The 18,112-nt window shown below is 42.7% G+C and overlaps 1 pseudogene; it reads left to right on the forward strand.

The window, feature by feature from the left end:
- Nucleotides 1–259: 259 nt before the first annotated feature.
- Nucleotides 260–18,112, forward strand: part of LOC148850666 (kinesin-like protein KIN-4C) — a 45,785-nt pseudogene continuing 27,932 nt past the window's right edge.

Below are 18,112 nucleotides of genomic sequence, written 5' to 3' on the forward strand. Positions count from 1 at the left end.
CATGAATTCTTAGCTCATTTTTCATCAAATGTCAAAACATTTTGGATTTTTAGGTTCCAGGTAATCTTCCTGTACCGTTCTGATGGTCTTCAATCAGAGATGTTTAATACATTTTTTTTTTGTTTAACCGATACTTTTCCAAATCTACTGTGGCAGTGTAACTAATCATTAATTCGTTCTTGTAGCGTTAGCTATCTGCTCGTATTAAGGTGTCTGGACTGAGCTTCGCTGTCATATCTAACTCTTTTGACAGCTCGAGATGGAGAATTCGGAGGCGAAAGTTGCATGTGGGAACTCACACGAGAAAGACTATTTGCAGTGTGTCAGAGTGGCCGTGAATGTCAGGCCTCTCATTACTGCAGAGCTTATGATGGGATGTACGGATTGCATCAGCGTCGTACCTGGAGAACCACAGGCATTTCACCCATTTCAATTTTCTTGATCTAATTTGTTCGCCTTTCTTTCTTCTTCTCTCATAATAATCAGAAGGCTAAATGTAGTTATGTAATATGTCTTCTTGATGTTGCTTGGTTGGTTGGTAATCACAGGTGCAAATTGGTTCTCATGCTTTTACATTTGACCATGTCTATGGGAGTACTGCCTCACCTTCTTCCACTATTTATGATGATTGTGTTGCTCCATTGGTTGACGCTCTCTTCCATGGCTATAATGCAACAGTTCTTGCTTATGGACAGGTGATATATTTAATTGTTGTTTATACTATTGCCATTTTGTCTATAATTCCACCCTAGGAAAATTCGTGATGTCTATAAATGTATTCCCTTTGTCCATTATGCAGACTGGTTCGGGGAAGACTTATACAATGGGAACAAATTACACTGGGGAAGCAAATAGTGGTGGAATTATACCAAAATTTATGGAAACTATATTCTCCAGGGTGGAGACAATGAAAGAGTTCCTCATTAGAGTGTCGTTTATTGAGGTTGGATACTATTTGACTTCTTTAGTGAGGAGGTAGTTTTGTTTTGTTCATATGCTTAATTTGTTATATTGCTGGTTATCAGATTTTCAAAGAAGAAGTTTTTGATTTGCTTGATCCAAATCCACCAGCATTTTCAAAAGTTGAAGGAGCTTCACTTGGAAAGCCTGTTGTGACTGCAAGAGTCCCTATACAAATTAGAGAAACAGCAAGTGGTGGAATAACACTTGCTGGTGTTACTGAGCCAGAGGTTAGGACAAAGGAAGAGATGACAACATTTTTATCAAGGGGTTCTCTGTCTCGTGCTACAGGAAGTACCAATATGAATAGCCAGTCAAGGTTGGCATCCTTGTTGACTATCAAGATACATTTGTTTATCTTCAAGTATTTATCCATTAATATTCATGTTGTGTCAAAATCTCAAACTGAAGTAGTATGTGCTGATGTGGAACGTGATGACCTTCTAACTCATGTGCTTTCTTTGCATTTTCTGTAGAATACCTTATTTTCTTCTTTGCTTTAGTCAATCTCATTTCACCTGATCTTGCACACAACATGCAATAGCTATGTTTCTCCTCAGATAATCTCTTGATCATAAATTAACAATGCAACTTGGGTGGGCCTGGACTGAGAGCCAAGGGGTCTCCAGTGCAGTGGAAATTCTTCAAATCAGATTTCATGATTTGCATCCTATTAATCATGTAATTAAAGCTTGATTTCGTTTTCTTTATATCTCTGACTGCCAAATATTAAACCAGAATGATTTGGTTATTTTCTTCTCAAACTTTGTTGCTCTGCCTGCAATTTGATATTTAAAATAGTTCAATGTGATTGACAATTGAAGGTTATATCCAACTGTTTTAAATATCGTCCATCATCTTCATCATCTAATCTTTATCCCAACTATATGAGGTTGGCTACATGAACCCTGTTTCACCATTCCATTCTGTTTTAAATGTTTATCATCACTTATTCCTAGATTTGTAACCTGTGTTACTCAGGTATGGCAAGGACATTGTTGAAGAAGATGTCAAATGTAAAACTTACCCAAAATATTGAAATTCCTGACAAGATATGATACCCATGTGCAGATATCTGGTCATTGTAGTTGCTAATGAATTTTTAGAATTTGGGACATAGTGCAATTTCCTTTTAGGGAGACCCAGAAGTCACAGTTCATTTTGGCGTTATGCATTTATCAAAATTTCGAAGTTCCATATTTCATAATCATTTATTACAATTTTTTCACAATTATTTATTTCTTTCAATTACCAACTGTTTGTATTGGGATAGACAAATTGTTTTTGGGTTCACACGTTTTTTCTTCTTAAACAAAACAGCCACCAAATATATTAGTTACACAACTTACACTGCAGAACAGGGTTTGTGTATAACACATATGATCAAATGAAGAAAGGAAGGTTAAATATTCTGTGTAAACCAAATGCACTATGCCTTGGTATTTCATATTAGTAAGTCTTTACAATTCATAATTGATTGACATCACTTATCTATGAGGAACAGTAAAGTGGATGAACCATACTATATTTTATCCCAGTAATGCATGTGAAACATACTATGTTTTCTCCCCCTTCTCGACCTCCTCCTCCTCCCTCCCTCCCTCTCTCTCTCTCTCTCTCTCTATCCCTCTCTCTCTCTTTGCATACTATATTTAACAAGTAATAGGAATGATTTGTCCATTTTAATATACAAGTTATGTAAAAGTTTTTTTTTCCTTTTTAGACATTGACCATCCATAGAGTTAGACACTCATCATGTTTTGACTTTTCCAATTTAGTTTTTATTGCATTTTATTCCATGATATCTTGTTTCCATTATTTTTGGTTCTAGTCGCTCTCATGCCATCTTCACAATAACTATGGAGCAAAAGAAAATCAGTAGTGCATTGGTAATCGATGATGATGTTGGTGACGATGTTCTTTGCTCAAAGCTTCATTTAGTGGACCTTGCTGGTTCTGAACGTGCATAACGAACAGGAGTAGATGGTTTGTGATGTAACCATTTTTGGCCACATACCAATGTTTTGTGATGTAAAATTTTTTGCCTAAGTACCTCGTTATTTGACTCGGTGGTGGCGTGCCTTAGTGATAAACTACTTGGTGGTGAACTGCCTACTAGCGAACTGCTCGGTGGAGAACTGCCTGGGGGCAAACTGCCTGGTGGCGAACTGCTTGGTGGCGAACTGCCTGGTGGCAAACTGCTTGGTGGCGAACTGCATGGTGGCGAACTGCATGGTGGCGAACTGCCTGGTGGCGAACTGCTTGGTGGCGAACTGCCCGGTGGTGAACTGTCTGGGGCCGAACTGCCTGGTGGCGAACTGCTTGGTGGCGAACTGCCTGGTGGCAAACTGCCTGGTGGCGAACTGCCTGGTGGCGAACTGCCCGGTAGAGAACTGCCTGGTGGCGAATTGCCTGGTGGCGAACTGCTTGGTGGTGAACTGCCCGGTGGCGAGCTGCTCGGTGGCGAATTGCCTGGTGGCGAACTGCTTGGTGGCGAATTGCTTGGTGGCGAACTGACTGGTAGTGAACTGCCTACTAGGCAACTGGTGACTTAGAGAATGTTGGAGCTCCCTGGTGCGGCGCAATCTGACTGCCCTCAGCATGAGGTGGTCTTCTTTCCTTTGTAGGCAGCGGGAGTTGAGGGACCTGCGAGAACTTCATCTTTTCCTCCTCTTTGTAGGTGGCGGGAGCTGAGGGACCTGCAAGTACTCTATCTTTTCCTCCTCTTTGTAGGTGGCGGGAGCTAAGGGACCTCCGAGAACTCCATCTTTTCCTCCTCTTCGTAGGCGGCGGGAGCTAAAGGACCAGCGAGAATTGAATCAGAGGTCCCGGGGGTATTTTCCCGGTGGGGGCTTTCCGACGCTTAAGTTAGCACTCTTATTGTAGAGAGCTTTGAAGATAATATGAGAGAGCTAGAGAGCAGGGTTACTTCCCTTTTTTCATCCCCCTCCCCTTTGAGGGGTGAGGTCTTTATATACCGGAGTCCTCGCGGGTTAGGTGGGTGAAAAGCCTTCAAACGGTAAGACTCGTCGCATCCTGTCAAAAGCGGGGTACGGTGGTGAACTCCTCGAGGTCGTCAGGCTGGCGTTTGTGTTAGGCGGCCAGGTTGGTGCCTGGGCTTGGTTGTCAGGGGGGCGCCTGCGTTAGTCGACGGGTCAGTGTCTAGGCCAAGTCGTCAGGTCGGCGCCTGTGTCAGTCGGCGGGTCAGTGTCTAGACCAGGTCCTCAAGCTGGCACCTGTGTCAGTCGGCGGGTTAGTGTCTAGGCCAGGTTTGTTGGTGGGCGCCTTATGGGCGGCTTGGCCGGATCATGCGCTAGGCTGGTCCAGGTCGGCCAGCTCGCGTAGGCCGCACGCCGCACGCAGCTCACGCAGGCAGTGCGCAGTTCGCGCAGGCCGCGCGCTAGGCCGCGTGCAGTTCTCGCAGGTCGCACAGGCGCGCGTCAGGACGCGCGTAGGTCGCCCCAGGCCGGCCAGACTGGTGCCCGGGTGGGTCACCAACTTCGTAAGTTTGTTGGCTGGGTGTTTTCCTAGTTGTCACGAGGTGCCACGTGTCACAATTTCACTGGAGGGCCAAATCTGCCCTCATCAATAGCCCCCCACTCCCGAGCTGATAGTAACTCAGCGAAGGGAGTAGATTTCTTTTGGCCCGTAAGTCGATGAGCTAGTAAGTGCTGATCCAATTACTAGTGTGGTCCGTAGGCTTTGGGAGCGACTCGTAGTCTACTCATTTTTTACTTTTGCCCGTGCCGGAGAGGCGACCGAGTCTTTAGTAGTAATGTAGCCCGTAGGCTTTGGGGGTGACCAGTGGTCTACTCTTTTCGAACTTTGCCTGTGCTGGAGAGGCGACCGGGTCTTAAGTAGTAATGTGGCCCGTAGGCTTTGGGAGTGACCAGTGGTCTACTCTTTTCTAAATTTGCCCGTGCCAGATAGGCGGCCGGGTCTTAATTAGTAATGTGGCCCATAGGCTTTGGAGTGACTAGTGGTCTACTCTTTTCTGACTTTGCCCGTGCCGGAGAGGCGGTCGGGTCTTAGGTAGTAATGTGGCCCATAGGCTTTGGAGTGACTAGTGGTCTACTATTTTTTTACTTTGCCCGTGCCGGAGAGGCGACCGGGTCTTAAGTAGTAATGTGGCCCGTAGGCTTTGGAGTGACTAGCGGTCTACTCTTTTTTGACTTTGCCCGTGCCGGAGAGGCGACCGGGTCTTAAGTAGTAATGTGGCCCATAGGCTTTGGAGTGACTAGTGGTCTACTCTTTTCTGACTTTGCCGGTGCCGGAGAGGCGACCGGGTCTTAAGTAGTAATGTGGCCCGTAGGCTTGGCCTGCATCAGCTTCGTAATGCCGGTCACCTACTCCTACAAGAAGCTACTAGGGGCTCGACCTTCGGGGGCAGTACAACTAACTTTAGGTTGCCAACTCACACGGGAGCCTTGGACGGCTCGACCAGTAAGGGCGCCTATATAGTCAGTTGGCCGCCAACTCCCGCGGAAGCCACGAAGAGCTCATCTTTGTAGGGGGGACCTTGCGGAGAGGACTAATGTGGCATTATCTGAATTGAATGTAAGGTTACGTTAGCTCCCTGCATAGTCTCTGAGTTCATAAAAAATGTAAACTATAAAGCGATAGTTTCAATTTCTAAAAAGTGAGGACTTAGTTTTGGCAAGATGAGAACTTAGCTTTTTGTAGCGTGTTCCCACAGACGGCGCCAATTGATGTAACCATTTTCGGCCACATACCAATGTTTTGTGATGTAAAATTTTTTGCCTAAGTACCTTGTTATTTGACCCGGTGGTGGCATGCCTTAGTGATGAACTACTTGGTGGTGAACTGCCTACTGGCGAACTGCTCGGTGGAGAACTGCCTAGGGGCGAACTGCCTGGTGGCGAACTGCCCGGTGGTGAACTGTCTGGGGCCGAACTGCCTGGTGGCGAACTGCTTGGTGGCGAACTGCCTGGTGGCGAACTGCTTGGTGGCGAACTGCCCGGTGGTGAACTGTCTGGGGCCGAACTGCCTAGTGGCGAACTGCCTGGTGGCAAACTGCTTGGTGGCGAACTGCCTAGTGGTGAACTGCTTGGTGGCGAACTGCCTGGTGGCGAACTGCCCGATAGAGAACTGCCTGGTGGCGAACTGCTTGGTGGCGAACTGCCCGGTGGCGAGCTGCTCGGTGGCGAATTGCCTGATGGCGAACTGCTTGGTGGCGAATTGCCTGGTGGCGAACTGACTGGTAGTGAACTGCCTACTAGGTCGCCGGTGACTTAGAGAATGTTGGAGCCCCCTGGTGCGGCGCAATCCGACTGCCCTTAGCAAGAGGTGGTCTTCTTTCCTTTGTAGGCAGCGGGAGTTGAGGGACCTGCGAGAACTTCATCTTTTCCTCCTCTTTGTAGGTGGCGGGAGCTGAGGGACCTGCAAGTACTCTATCTTTTCCTCCTCTTTGTAGGTGGCGGGAGCTAAGGGACCTCCGAGAACTCCATCTTTTCCTCCTCTTCGTAGGCGGCAGGAGCTGAAGGACCTGCGAGAATTGAATTAGAGGTCCCGGGGGTATTTTCCCGGTGGGGGCTTTCCGACGCTTAAGTTAGCACTCTTATTGTAGAGAGCTTTGAAGATAATATGAGAGAGCTAGAGAGCAGGGTTACTTCCCTTTTTTCATCCCCCTCCCCTTTGGGGGGTGAGGTCTTTATATACCGGAGTCCTCGCGGGTTAGGTGGGTGAAAAGCCTCCAAACAGTAAGACTCGTCGCATCCTGTCAAAAGCAGGGTACGGTGGTGAACTCCTCGAGGTCGTCAGGCTGGCGCTTGTGTTAGGCGGCCAGGTTGGCGCCTGGGCTGGGTTGTCAGGGGGGCGCCTGCGTTAGTCGACAGGTCAGTGTCTAGGCCAGGTCGTCAGGTCGGCGCCTGTGTTAGTCGGCGGGTCAGTGTCTAGACCAAGTCGTCAAGCTGGCGCCTGTGTCAGTCGGCGGGTCAGTGTCTAGGCCAGGTTTGTTGGTGGGCGCCTTATGGGTGGCTTGGCCGGATCATGCGTTAGGCTGGTCCAGGTCGGCCAGGTCGTGCAGGCCGCACGCCGCACGCAGCTCACGCAGGCAGTGCGCAGTTCGTGCAAGCCGCGCGCTAGGCCGCGCGCAGGCCGCGTGCAGTTCTCGCAGGTCGCGCAGGCACGCGTCAGGACGCGTGTAGGTCGCGCCAGGCCGGCCAGACTGGTGCCCGGGTGGGTCACCAACTTCGTAAGTTTGTTGGATGGGTGTTTTCCTAGTTGTCACGAGGTGTCACGTGTCACAATTTCACTAGAGGGCCAAATCTGCCCTCATCAGTTTGTGCTTCAAGGAAGGTAATTGCAAGTTCAAGTATAAGGGGCCTTAATTAATCAGTTACCATTTTGGTAATTTGTTGACTTATGGAGTATAACTTATATGCGGAGATAGGTATTCATATTAACAGAGGATTACTGGCTCTTGGCAATGTGATAAGTGCTTTGGGCGATGAAAAAAAGAGGAAGGAGGACATGTTCCATACCGTGATAGCAAGTTAACACGCTTATTGCAGGCAAGAGCCCCGAGACCACTAATTGCCTTTTCTTTTGTTCTAATAACCAATGACTTTTTGTTAGTGCTCATTTTGTCTTGAGAATTCTTCTATCTGATTGGAGGTGGCTGCTATTATAACCAATATCATCAAATCCACTCAGCAACATTGGTAAGGCATTTCCTTAGCTGATTGAAACAGAAATGGACTTGCCTAATTGGTGTGGCACTGGTGAGTTCAGCTCATCTTAGGAGCCTATTCAAGGGGCTTAGCCTCCTAAAAGAGAGAGAGAGAGAGAGGGTAATAATTTCTTTCATGTCATCTGAGATCAACATGCCCCCTTAGATAGTGGGTGGCTACTACAAATTATTCTAACTAATTACGCCAGTACCGAATATTCTAACAAACTACAGGTAGGTGCTAGGCGCTGGGCGTGGCTGACATGGCCTAACCAATAATTGCTGCATGTGGACATCCCATCCTTTTCTTCTTATGTCCATAGACCCTCTCGATGGGAGGTCTAGGCTTGGCGTGCCCTAGTGATGGGCCCGGGCTTCCAATAAGGTTCACATCATCTCCTCCCCCCCTTCAGATCGACCTTGGCCTCAAGGTCTAGATGAAGGAACTGATTTTGGAGCTGCCAATATGGCCATAACCTGCTATAAATCTTCGGTAATAGTCGGCTAGGCCCAAAAATCCCCTTAGGGCCTTCATTGAATTGGGTGTAGGCTAGCTAATCATGCTTCGGATCTTGTTCGTGTCGGCCATGACTTGGCCTGAAGAGACCACATGCTCCAAATAATGGAACTGAGTTTGCTCAAAGGTGCATTTGGATCGTTTTGCAAAGAAATTGTGGGCCTTTAGGATCTCTAAGGCTATGACTATATGGTTAAGGTGGGACTCCCAATCTGGACTGTAGATAAGGATGTCATAAAAAAACCCAAGATGAGTCGTCGTAAATAAGGGCAGAAAATGTTGGCCATGATGGCTTGGAAGGTGGATGGGGCGTTGGACAATCCAAAGGGCATAACAGTAAACTCATAGTATCCGTCATGGGTTCGAAAGGCGGTCTTATACACATCAGGCTTGTGAACTCGTATATAATGATAGCCAGATCTTAGGTCCATTCTGGAAAAAATTTTGGCGCGGCCCAACTCGTCCAATAGTTAATCAATCATGGGAATGGGGAATTAGTCCTTTACGATGATTTGGTTTAAACCCTATAGTCAACACAAAACCTCCAAGATCCATCCATTTTCTTCACCAACAGAACCGGGGAGGAAAAGGGGCTTTTGCTGGGCTGAATGAGCCCCTTCTCCAAAAGTTCTCCCACTATTTTCTCTATCTCAGTCTTCTTATAATGGGGATAACAATATGGTTGCACATTAGCGGGTTTGGATTTGGGTATCAAGGGAATGTGGTGGTCCTAGCTCCAAGTTGGGGGCAAGTGTTGAGGTTCACCAAAGACTTCGGCATAACGGTCTAGTATTTTATCGAGGTCTCACAAATCCTTCGGACTGGGCTGCCAGTCCAATTCACTTGTGAGGGAGGGGTGTGTGGGCCCTAAGCCCATTTGCAATAGTATTGGGTGAGAATGTGAGATGCAACATCACACAGTTTTAGAAAGGCCCGCTCTCCTTCATCAGTGGGCCCACTTGGTTGGTGACCTTGCAAGTGGCACGGCTTCCCGTCTAAATGGAAATCCATGGTCATAACTGACCAATCACATAAGGCTGGGCCCAATTGGCGTAGCCATTGGATTCCTAGGATCACATCTCTGCCCCATTGTCCAAGGGATGTAGGTCCAGTATGAATTGGTGCCCCTGTATGAGTAGTTTTTCACCCTTACATACTCCTAGCTGTCGATAGAGGATGTGGGAAATGAAGTTGAGCGAGCTTCCACTCTCAAGAAGAATGGATATTCTTCTCCAACATAATGTTCCAATAACTCTCATGGATTGGAATGAGGCCCCACCAGTCAGGGCCTGTAAGGATATCTCTGGAATCCCCTTGTCGGCGCCACCATCTCTTGAGGTTTCTTTGTCAAGCTCGGCTTTTGCTAGCTCTCCTTTTGGATCATCCATGTGCAGCAAGAAGAACTGTTGGGTCTTGCACCGATGTCCTGGCCCAAACTTCGCATTGTAGTTATAGCATAATCCCTTCTCATGTTGGGTCTGCATCTTAGCCCATGAGAGTCGTTTGAAGGGTACTACGCTCCTTGATGCCAGGTTCTTCCTAGACTCTATTAACGATCGGCTAGCACTTGCCTCCGCTGTGGGCCGAGGCAGAAGCCCCTCAACTTGAGGTAGGGTTTTCAATAGCGGTCCATTGGGTTGGGTTGCCTTCCTCGTCCGGTCCAATCTCTCCTCATGTAGCCTAGCCAGCCTGATCGTTGCAAGTAAGGAAGTTGGTCGCAATACCTTGACTTCCAAGTGAATGTTGTCCCTCAGCCCACTGATGAAGTTGTTGACCAAGCATGGACCCTGGTGGCCAATTTCTTGAACTCCGCCTGATAATCCTGCACGATCCTGTCTATTTGAGTTTGGATAGGATCTCGTCGTAGTTTTCGTAGCTCATTGTACTGAAACGTACGTAGAGTTCTCCGGTGAAGTGGGGCCATGAAAATCTGGGGGTGAGTATGTTGGAACCACTGGTACCAGAGTATAACATCTCTGTCCAAATGGATGGAGGCTATGAAAATTCTCTGGTGATCAAGAGCCGCATGATATTCTAAGTACTAAGTTGATTTTGGTCGTCCGTCTCGGCCATGGTCCTCCTCGTTGTTGACTGCCTTGGCTGGACTCCTCTTGGTCACCGTCCCTTCCGCTTGTCGCCGAGCGGTCTCTCAAAGATATGAGGGCTGATAGGGCCTCCTTCATATCTGCGGCCATCTAGTGTAGACCGACCTCTAGTCTATCCACCCGATCATCTACCGAAACCACTAGAAATGGTGAGTTCAGCTCACCTCAGCCTCTTGAAATTGGGGGGGGGGGGGGGGGGGGGAGAGAGAGAGAGAGAGAGAGAGCTTAGGGGGTGGTGATTTCTTTCATGTCATTTGAGATCGACGTGCCCCCTTATATAGTGGGTGGTTACTACAAATTGTTCTAACTAATTACGCTAGCACCGAATATTCTAACAGACTACCGGTAAGTGTCAAGTGCTGGGTGTGGCTGACGTGGTCTGACCAATAACTGCTGCATGTGGATGTCCCATCCTTTTCTTCTTACGTCCATAGACCCTTGAGTGGGAGGTCTGGGCTTGGCATGCCCCAATGATGGGGCTGGGCTTCCAATAAGGTTCACATCAGGCACCATGATTCTTCTTTCTCCATTCTGTATTAAATGGTTCCGTATCCTTTTTTAAAGGATAGACTATCAAATCTTTTCTCATTGCCTAAAACCTATTTTCTGTTTTGCCTCTCATTTGACCTTTTGGAACCTTCATCTTGTACCAAATAGTTCTTCATTGCATTCTTCAGTTTTTTTCAATAATATATGGCTGAAACATTTAAATCAGCTCTCTCACATCTTGTCTGTTAGTGATGCTTCCTAAGTTCTCTTCAAAACAATAATTCCAAGTTCATGTTTGGAGAGAAGAGAGATCTTCGTATGGTGTTCATTGATCTAGAGAAAGCATATGATAGAGAATATGTCCTAGGTTTCCAGGTCAAGACTCTAATCATTTGAAACATTCCTTTTTTTTTTTCACTTTTGTACTAAAAATCAATAAAAACATCAAACAAGCAAATGCCATGATCTAGGGACTGTCCCCCTTTTTTTTATTAGCTAATACAATTTTACCTTAACTTCTCTAAAAAATGTCATAAAAGTTTAGTGTAGGTCTCTTAGTCAAAGAATAAGAGAATTTGAGACATTTTACGAGATGTTAAGAAGATTGTAGATCAGGTTATTCCCAACCCAAGCCAAAATCAACTTCAGGTTGGGTTGGGTTAGGTTAGGGTTAGGGGTTGGGGATTCAAAACCTTAGGTTGGACTAGCATTGACAACCTGACCCAAGTCACCTAACTTGGCCCAACTTGCACCTCTAGTGGAAAATGAATGTCTATGGAATTTCTTAGCTATGAATTTTATGTAAGCCTCACCAAGCAAGGGGTGAATAGGGAATCTATATTTTGGGATAATTTTTAACTTTCCTCCAATGTACTTTGTTGGTGGGGAGTTAAGACATTTTACCTCCCCCCTCTTGTTGTAATTAAAGTTTCACATCATTAACAAAGTTTCTTGTTACTGATAAAGAAAAAATCTAATCCTCTATATTATACCTAAAAGAACACTTCCATATATTCTGTCATGGTTATACTTGTTTAAATTTTAAATCCTTTTGCCTCTCTGTGTGAGCCTTGGCACAATGGTTGGGTTTCTCCATTGTGACCCAACAATGAGAAGATCCCTATATAATTCATAGCCAACTAATTCATGCTTTGCATTACCTTCTGTATTATACAAACAGCATGCTTGTGTATTGCTAGCCAACAGCATGCTTTGCATTACCTTCTGTATTGCTAGCCAACTAATTCATAGCCAGTGGAAAATGACATCTCCTTGCTTGTGGAAAAAGGAATGCCTCTTTCAGGTATTTTAAGTTGTAAAAAATTAAATCTTCAACTAGCAGTATTGTTTTGCTATAGCTCCATTTTATGCTGTATAGAGCTGGCATAGACCAGATGGTATTCATATGGACAATCTAGGTAGCTCGCAGTTTAATCAATATTCTGCATTGGCCACATTATATCTTCATGTGGATGGACTAGGGAATATCAACTATTGAAATACTCAAAGGGACACTTTTAGTGACTTGTCAATTTGTTGTGTGTGCATCTACACTAGTCTTCATCTCTTGTATGGCCACACTGTTTGGGATTCCCATTCTATACAGTTAATACAATATACTTTGCCTTTTCTCAAAAAAAATCTACACAAGTGCTCATACATGCCGTGGCCTTTGTCCTTGTGGACATAATTGAGTAAAAATAACAAATAAATTAAAGGACAAGTAAAAAGCCCATCTAAAAATTCGGCTGGTTACGCTTTAGCTTAGCGAAAGATCTTAACCTTTAAGTCCCAAATTATACCAAATTCATTGAGTTCGGAACTATGATTACCGTAATTCTTCATGCATTTTTCCAACACACACATTGGGGGTGGAAAATCATGATATCTCTTTAGGCATGAGTGACCTTGAGATTAATTTAATTGTAAAAATCATAACAAAAAAATATTAAGACTAACAGTTATCTTCTGATTGCATCTTTGACCACTGAAGACGATGATTGTTATCTCCTCTTTGAATACATGAAACACAAAAGTGGATGGTTGAATTAATTTATATCAGAAAAGTTGATAAATGTTACAGAACAATACATTGAAGATGCTTTCATTTTCTTCAGAATGATATTGGAATTACAATTGGACAATCAAAACGTTAAAGAAGTGTAGTTGAATATGTTGATGTGGCATGTCACATGTCACATGTATCAGGAGAGGAATCATCAAAAAGATGGTGTAATTAAGCATTGAAGATGCTTTCTCTTTCTTTAGAGGAATGCTGGAATAGGTAATAGCTCCAATAAAAGGGTATGTTGATGGTGTCTTCTTGTTGTTGTTGGAAGTGTTAGTGCACCAATTTGTATTGAATAAGGACGCTGTTGAAGTGTGGATGCTTTCCTTTGACAGTGTCCACAACTAAAACAGTATCAGCTGGTGGTTATACTGTTTTGTGTGTTTCAAATGCTGACATGAATATAATAAATGATCATTTGAAAATGATCAGGCTAAATGGAAGTAAAAAGATACCGGGCTTACTTCTTGTTGGTTTTTCAACTTTGCAGGATTCTCTTGGAGGAAATAGCAAAACAGTTATGATTGGTGAGTTGCCTCGCATATGTTTTTTTTATTTGACTTAATTGAGAAAGAACAACATTTTCATCTGTTACAGTTTCACCTTTGCTTGCTCACAATCTGTTGCCTATTTTGCCTTTTATTAAATTATATATATTTTATTTTGTTCTAGCTTGTGTTAGCCCTGCTGATACAAATGCTGAGGAAACATTAAACACCTTGAAGTATGCCAACCGGGCTCGCAACATTCAGAATAAGGCCATTGTAAGTTAACTTTCAAGTTTTAAGACATTATTTTTCTCCCATTTTCTGCCTGAACTATCAAAGTTAACTTGTCTTGTTGCAGGTTAATCGTGACCCAGTGGCTGCTCAGATGCAAAGGATGCGGAATCAAATTGAACAGTTGCAGACTGAGCTTCTCTATTTCCGTGGTGAAGGGCGTACACCTTTTGAAGAGCTTGAGGTATAAAAAGTTAAAAACCATAAGATAGAGTGTTGTTAGGTGCCATTTTCTTTTTGTGGGAATCAAGCTTATGAAAGAAATATCATTTTTTTAAGGTTCTTAAACAAAAAATCTCATTACTTGAAGCAAGCAAAGCAGAACTTCATCAGGAGCTTCAAGAATGTCGAATCACTTGTGATCATTTGGCACAGCGTGCTATTGATGCTCAGGTTTGTCTAATTTTCTGCATTATTGCAATACTTATGCAAGTTAGCAATATTTTTGTTCACATTTTAACATTTCCAGGTCTACTTATAAGATCTCTCGTATTTGAGTGACCACCATAGGTTGAAAAGGATAAATTGATCATGAAAATTGAATCAGCTAGAAATGGAAAATCTTGGAATGAGATTGACTGTGGTGATATAAAACGGGTTTGAGATTTGCTCATTTATTTAACTGTTGTAACTTTCTGATAATCACTAATTTGTAGACATGCTTGTCTTTCCGTATTATTCTTTTTGCAGGAGTGTGATCTAATGAAGAGTTATGTGTCAAAAATTCAATAACTGGAAGGGGAGCTGTTGCGCCTGCAGAATCTGAACAACCGTAGCAGTAGTCGATTTATAGATTGCCTTGACCTAGAAGATGATGGGATGAGATCTAAAAATGCCTACCTTGCTAGTCTCCATGACATTCCATCTGTTTGTGATGGTAAAGCCATTGAGGTTTCTGGTGAGCCCCTTAGTTTCATGGTGTTGCATCAATTTATTGTAGTTACCCTTTATTGCTTGTTTTATTGCAGAAAACTAAAGTTTTCAGCTTTGTAAATGTAACATTTTGAAGTTTTAGCTGTAATTTATTGATATCATATTGCCAATAATCAATGGCTTTAGCTGGAAGCTATACTTGCTAGAAAGTAGAAACCAAACTGTCTGACATGTGTAATCTTATCCTTGAGTTTGTTGATCAAATTTTAAGTCATTATTCATTGGTTGGTAGTGTACATTGTGATGGTATGGTGATACATAAAAGGCAGAACTTTGATTATAATTTGCCCCATTTAGTGCTCTCTCTCTCTCTCTCTCTCCCCTCCCTGCCCCCTCCCTCTCCTTGTGTTTTTATGTGGTATCTTGGTGGAAAGTTTTTCAAAGCTTGAAGTTCTTAATGAAATGCGAGTGATTTCATTTGGATTCATATGCATATGAGATTTATGAAGTGGAAAAGGAGTTGGAACGTTCTTCTATTAAGGATAAATTAGACAGGGAGCTCCAAGAATTGGATAAACGATTTGAACAAAAGGAGGTGAATGCCTTATTTTCTTAGTAGTAGGGCAATTCAATTCAATTTTCATGTTTTATTGCACAAGGTGGTCTCATCCAGTAATTGTTTAGAATGGCTGAATCTTCTATCAGTAGCTTTAGGTGGTTATTTGGTTTTAGGTTAGAGTATGGTATTTTAGCATACTTGGTCACCTTGACTATATGTTTACTTAGAGATGAAATATAAGAAAATCCCATGGTTTTAGATATAACATGTGAATTTATGGGTACAACCAATTTTAAAATTTCTCTACCTTTTACATAGTTTTTTAAAATTTTCTTGGTTGGCTTAGATTAATTGATTTTTCCCTAAAGCCCCAATCAATTATGTAAAAATATGCACTAGAAATTGGGTTTTCTTTGCCTTTTCTTTTATCATAGACAATATGGTGAACTTTGGCTCCTGAGTAGATGCCATTTATTATATACATGGAAAAATAAGCTTTGACCTGATCATTACTGTAATGAATAAAAATGATAGTAAATACTGGAAGAGCTAATACTGATGCATTTAACACGTTTCTATTCTTGTTCATGTGGTTCCTTCATTCATATTGCGAATCTTTTTCCTGTTCAATGAAGGCTGAAATGAAGCGGTTTGCAAAAGTTGATACATCAGTCTTGAAACAACATTATGAAAAGAAGGTTCAGGAGTTGGAGCAAGAAAAGAAAGCTTTGATGGTAAAGTTATTACTGACAATTACTTTGTCATTGATGACTCTTAATAGTTTTTCCTGCTTATGTTTCTTGTCATTTTACAGAAAGAGATTGAGGACCTAAAGTTCAACCTTGCAAACATTTCATCTACTTCAGATGATGGTGCTCAGAAATTAAAGGAAGAATTTCTTAAAAAATTGAACATTCTTGAAGCACAGGTCCATCTTCAGTTTCTTTATCCTTGTTAACTTCTTAATGTTGCTGTAAGACTAACTACTTCTTATTTTCAGGTGTCAGAGTTGAAGAAGAAACAAGATGCTCAATCTCAACTCTTGAGACAGAAGCAAAAAAGTGATGAAGCAGCAAAAAGATTACAAGAAGAAATTCAAAGAATAAAATCTCAAAAGGTGCACACTTTATGCAACATGTAACATACCCAGTTTATAAGATATCAAACAAGGTCTTCTTTTTTCAGGTCCAGTTGCAACATAAAATCAAACAAGAATCTGAGCAGTTCAGGTCATGGAAGGCATCACGTGAAAAGGAAGTCCTTCAGGTATCTGCATGTTACCTAGCTTTTGGGTTCTTGGATGATCTAATGATATTCCTTTTCTTTCCTTTTATTTAGATGCAGACCTGGCTGGGTTGAAGTTAGTTAATTTCATAGAGGGCATAAACCCGAACTCTTTAAATGGTTGTTACCATGTCCATAATGAAGGCATGATTAGGTGCACTCTAAACATGTGCCATCAATTTGTCATGCATATTTTTGTGGTTTTCTTTTTTCTTTTTCCTTCTTAATCATGTTATTAATTAAGGGTTTTGGGTTGATTTTAAGGGTTGAGAATCAGCTGCAAGGGTATTTAGCCAAAAGTATGTGGTACCCAATCAAATCTAAATGCATGCCCTAGAATAGCTACACTTTTGCCCCGAATTCACATCTGCACCCCACAGAGCGAACACCAAAATTGCCCCACAGCACATCCAACCGTGTATTGGGAACACCTCCCAATGACAAGTACGAGAGGTGTTTCCGATGCATGTTTAGATGTGCATGTGGGGCGTTTTTGGGGTGCGCTCTGTGGGGCGCAGATGTGAACTCTTTTGCCCCTATAGGACCTTGATTGTTTTGGAATTTCTTAATTTGTGATGGGTCAGGCCCTTATGTTCATTTTTTGGCCTACATTAGCCTTCCTGAAGCTCAACCACTATATGGCCTTAGAAGATCATACATGAATAACATCTTATTTTATTCAGTTGTTGGATTGATTCTTGGTCCAACCTGAACTCACTATGAAAAGAAGGCTCAAGTTGGGTTACGTTAATGCCTTGGACAACCTCAGCCAACCCAAACCCAATGTGTCTTGTATGTTATGTCTGATACATGTATTGATTAATGTATATAAGTATGTTTACATGAGAGGGACGAAATAGGATACTCAAGGGTGTTTTTATTGTAAAACATTACTGTAATTGATACCTACGTATAAAATGTATGCTTGCATGGAGATGGTAGTACGCTTTTTGTGCATGTGTTTTTAAGTATATTGGATTTGTTTGAAAATATATTTAGGAAAATACCTAAAATTGAGCATAGAATATTTCTTATTTCTTTTAAGTTTGTCAAGTTTATCATCCATTTCTTTGGTTAACAAAGCGAATATGCTTTCCTCCAAGTTTGAAGACTATTTAGAACTATTGCTTTTTCCTAACATCTACTTGTTTTATACTCTTAAAGTACAAAAATGCTTTTTAGTTATGACTGGCATTGATAATATTCGAGCATGATAGTGTGGCATATATATTTCTTTATTCTGTCATGATTATACACTTATAGTTCTCATTATAGTGTATTTTTTGTTTCAATTAATAGCTCAAGAAGGAGGGGAGAAGGAATGAGTATGAACTGCATAAATTATTAGCTTTGAATCAGAGGCAAAGGATGGTAAATCTGTATTTTCCTAAGATGTCATGTAAATCTTTGAAATATTTGATTTTAGATATTCATTTTTGTTTGTTCACATCAGGTTTTGCAAAGGAAAACTGAAGAAGCTTCTTTGGCCACAAAACGGCTAAATGAGCTATTGGAAGCTAGGAAAGCTTCATCACGTGAAGTATCTGGAAGGGAGAATTATTGCTTTGTGCATTTTTTTCGTTTCCCTACTGTAATTGTAACTCTTGGATATGTTTGCATAGGTTCTGGAAATGGTAATGGTCCTGGAATTCAGGTATGGTAATTGATGAAGGAAGATTTGGCCCGACCTCTCTATTATGTGATACGTGGCAGAAACAACAGCTCGACAAAAGAGGCCAAGTCTAGGCGGGAATAAAGGGACACACTTCGCCGAACTGACCCTTGTA

Source organism: Nelumbo lutea, chromosome 5 (assembly GCF_056320005.1).
Source record: "Nelumbo lutea isolate HS-2025 chromosome 5, American lotus-T2T, whole genome shotgun sequence".
Taxonomy (NCBI): Eukaryota; Viridiplantae; Streptophyta; class Magnoliopsida; order Proteales; family Nelumbonaceae; genus Nelumbo; species Nelumbo lutea.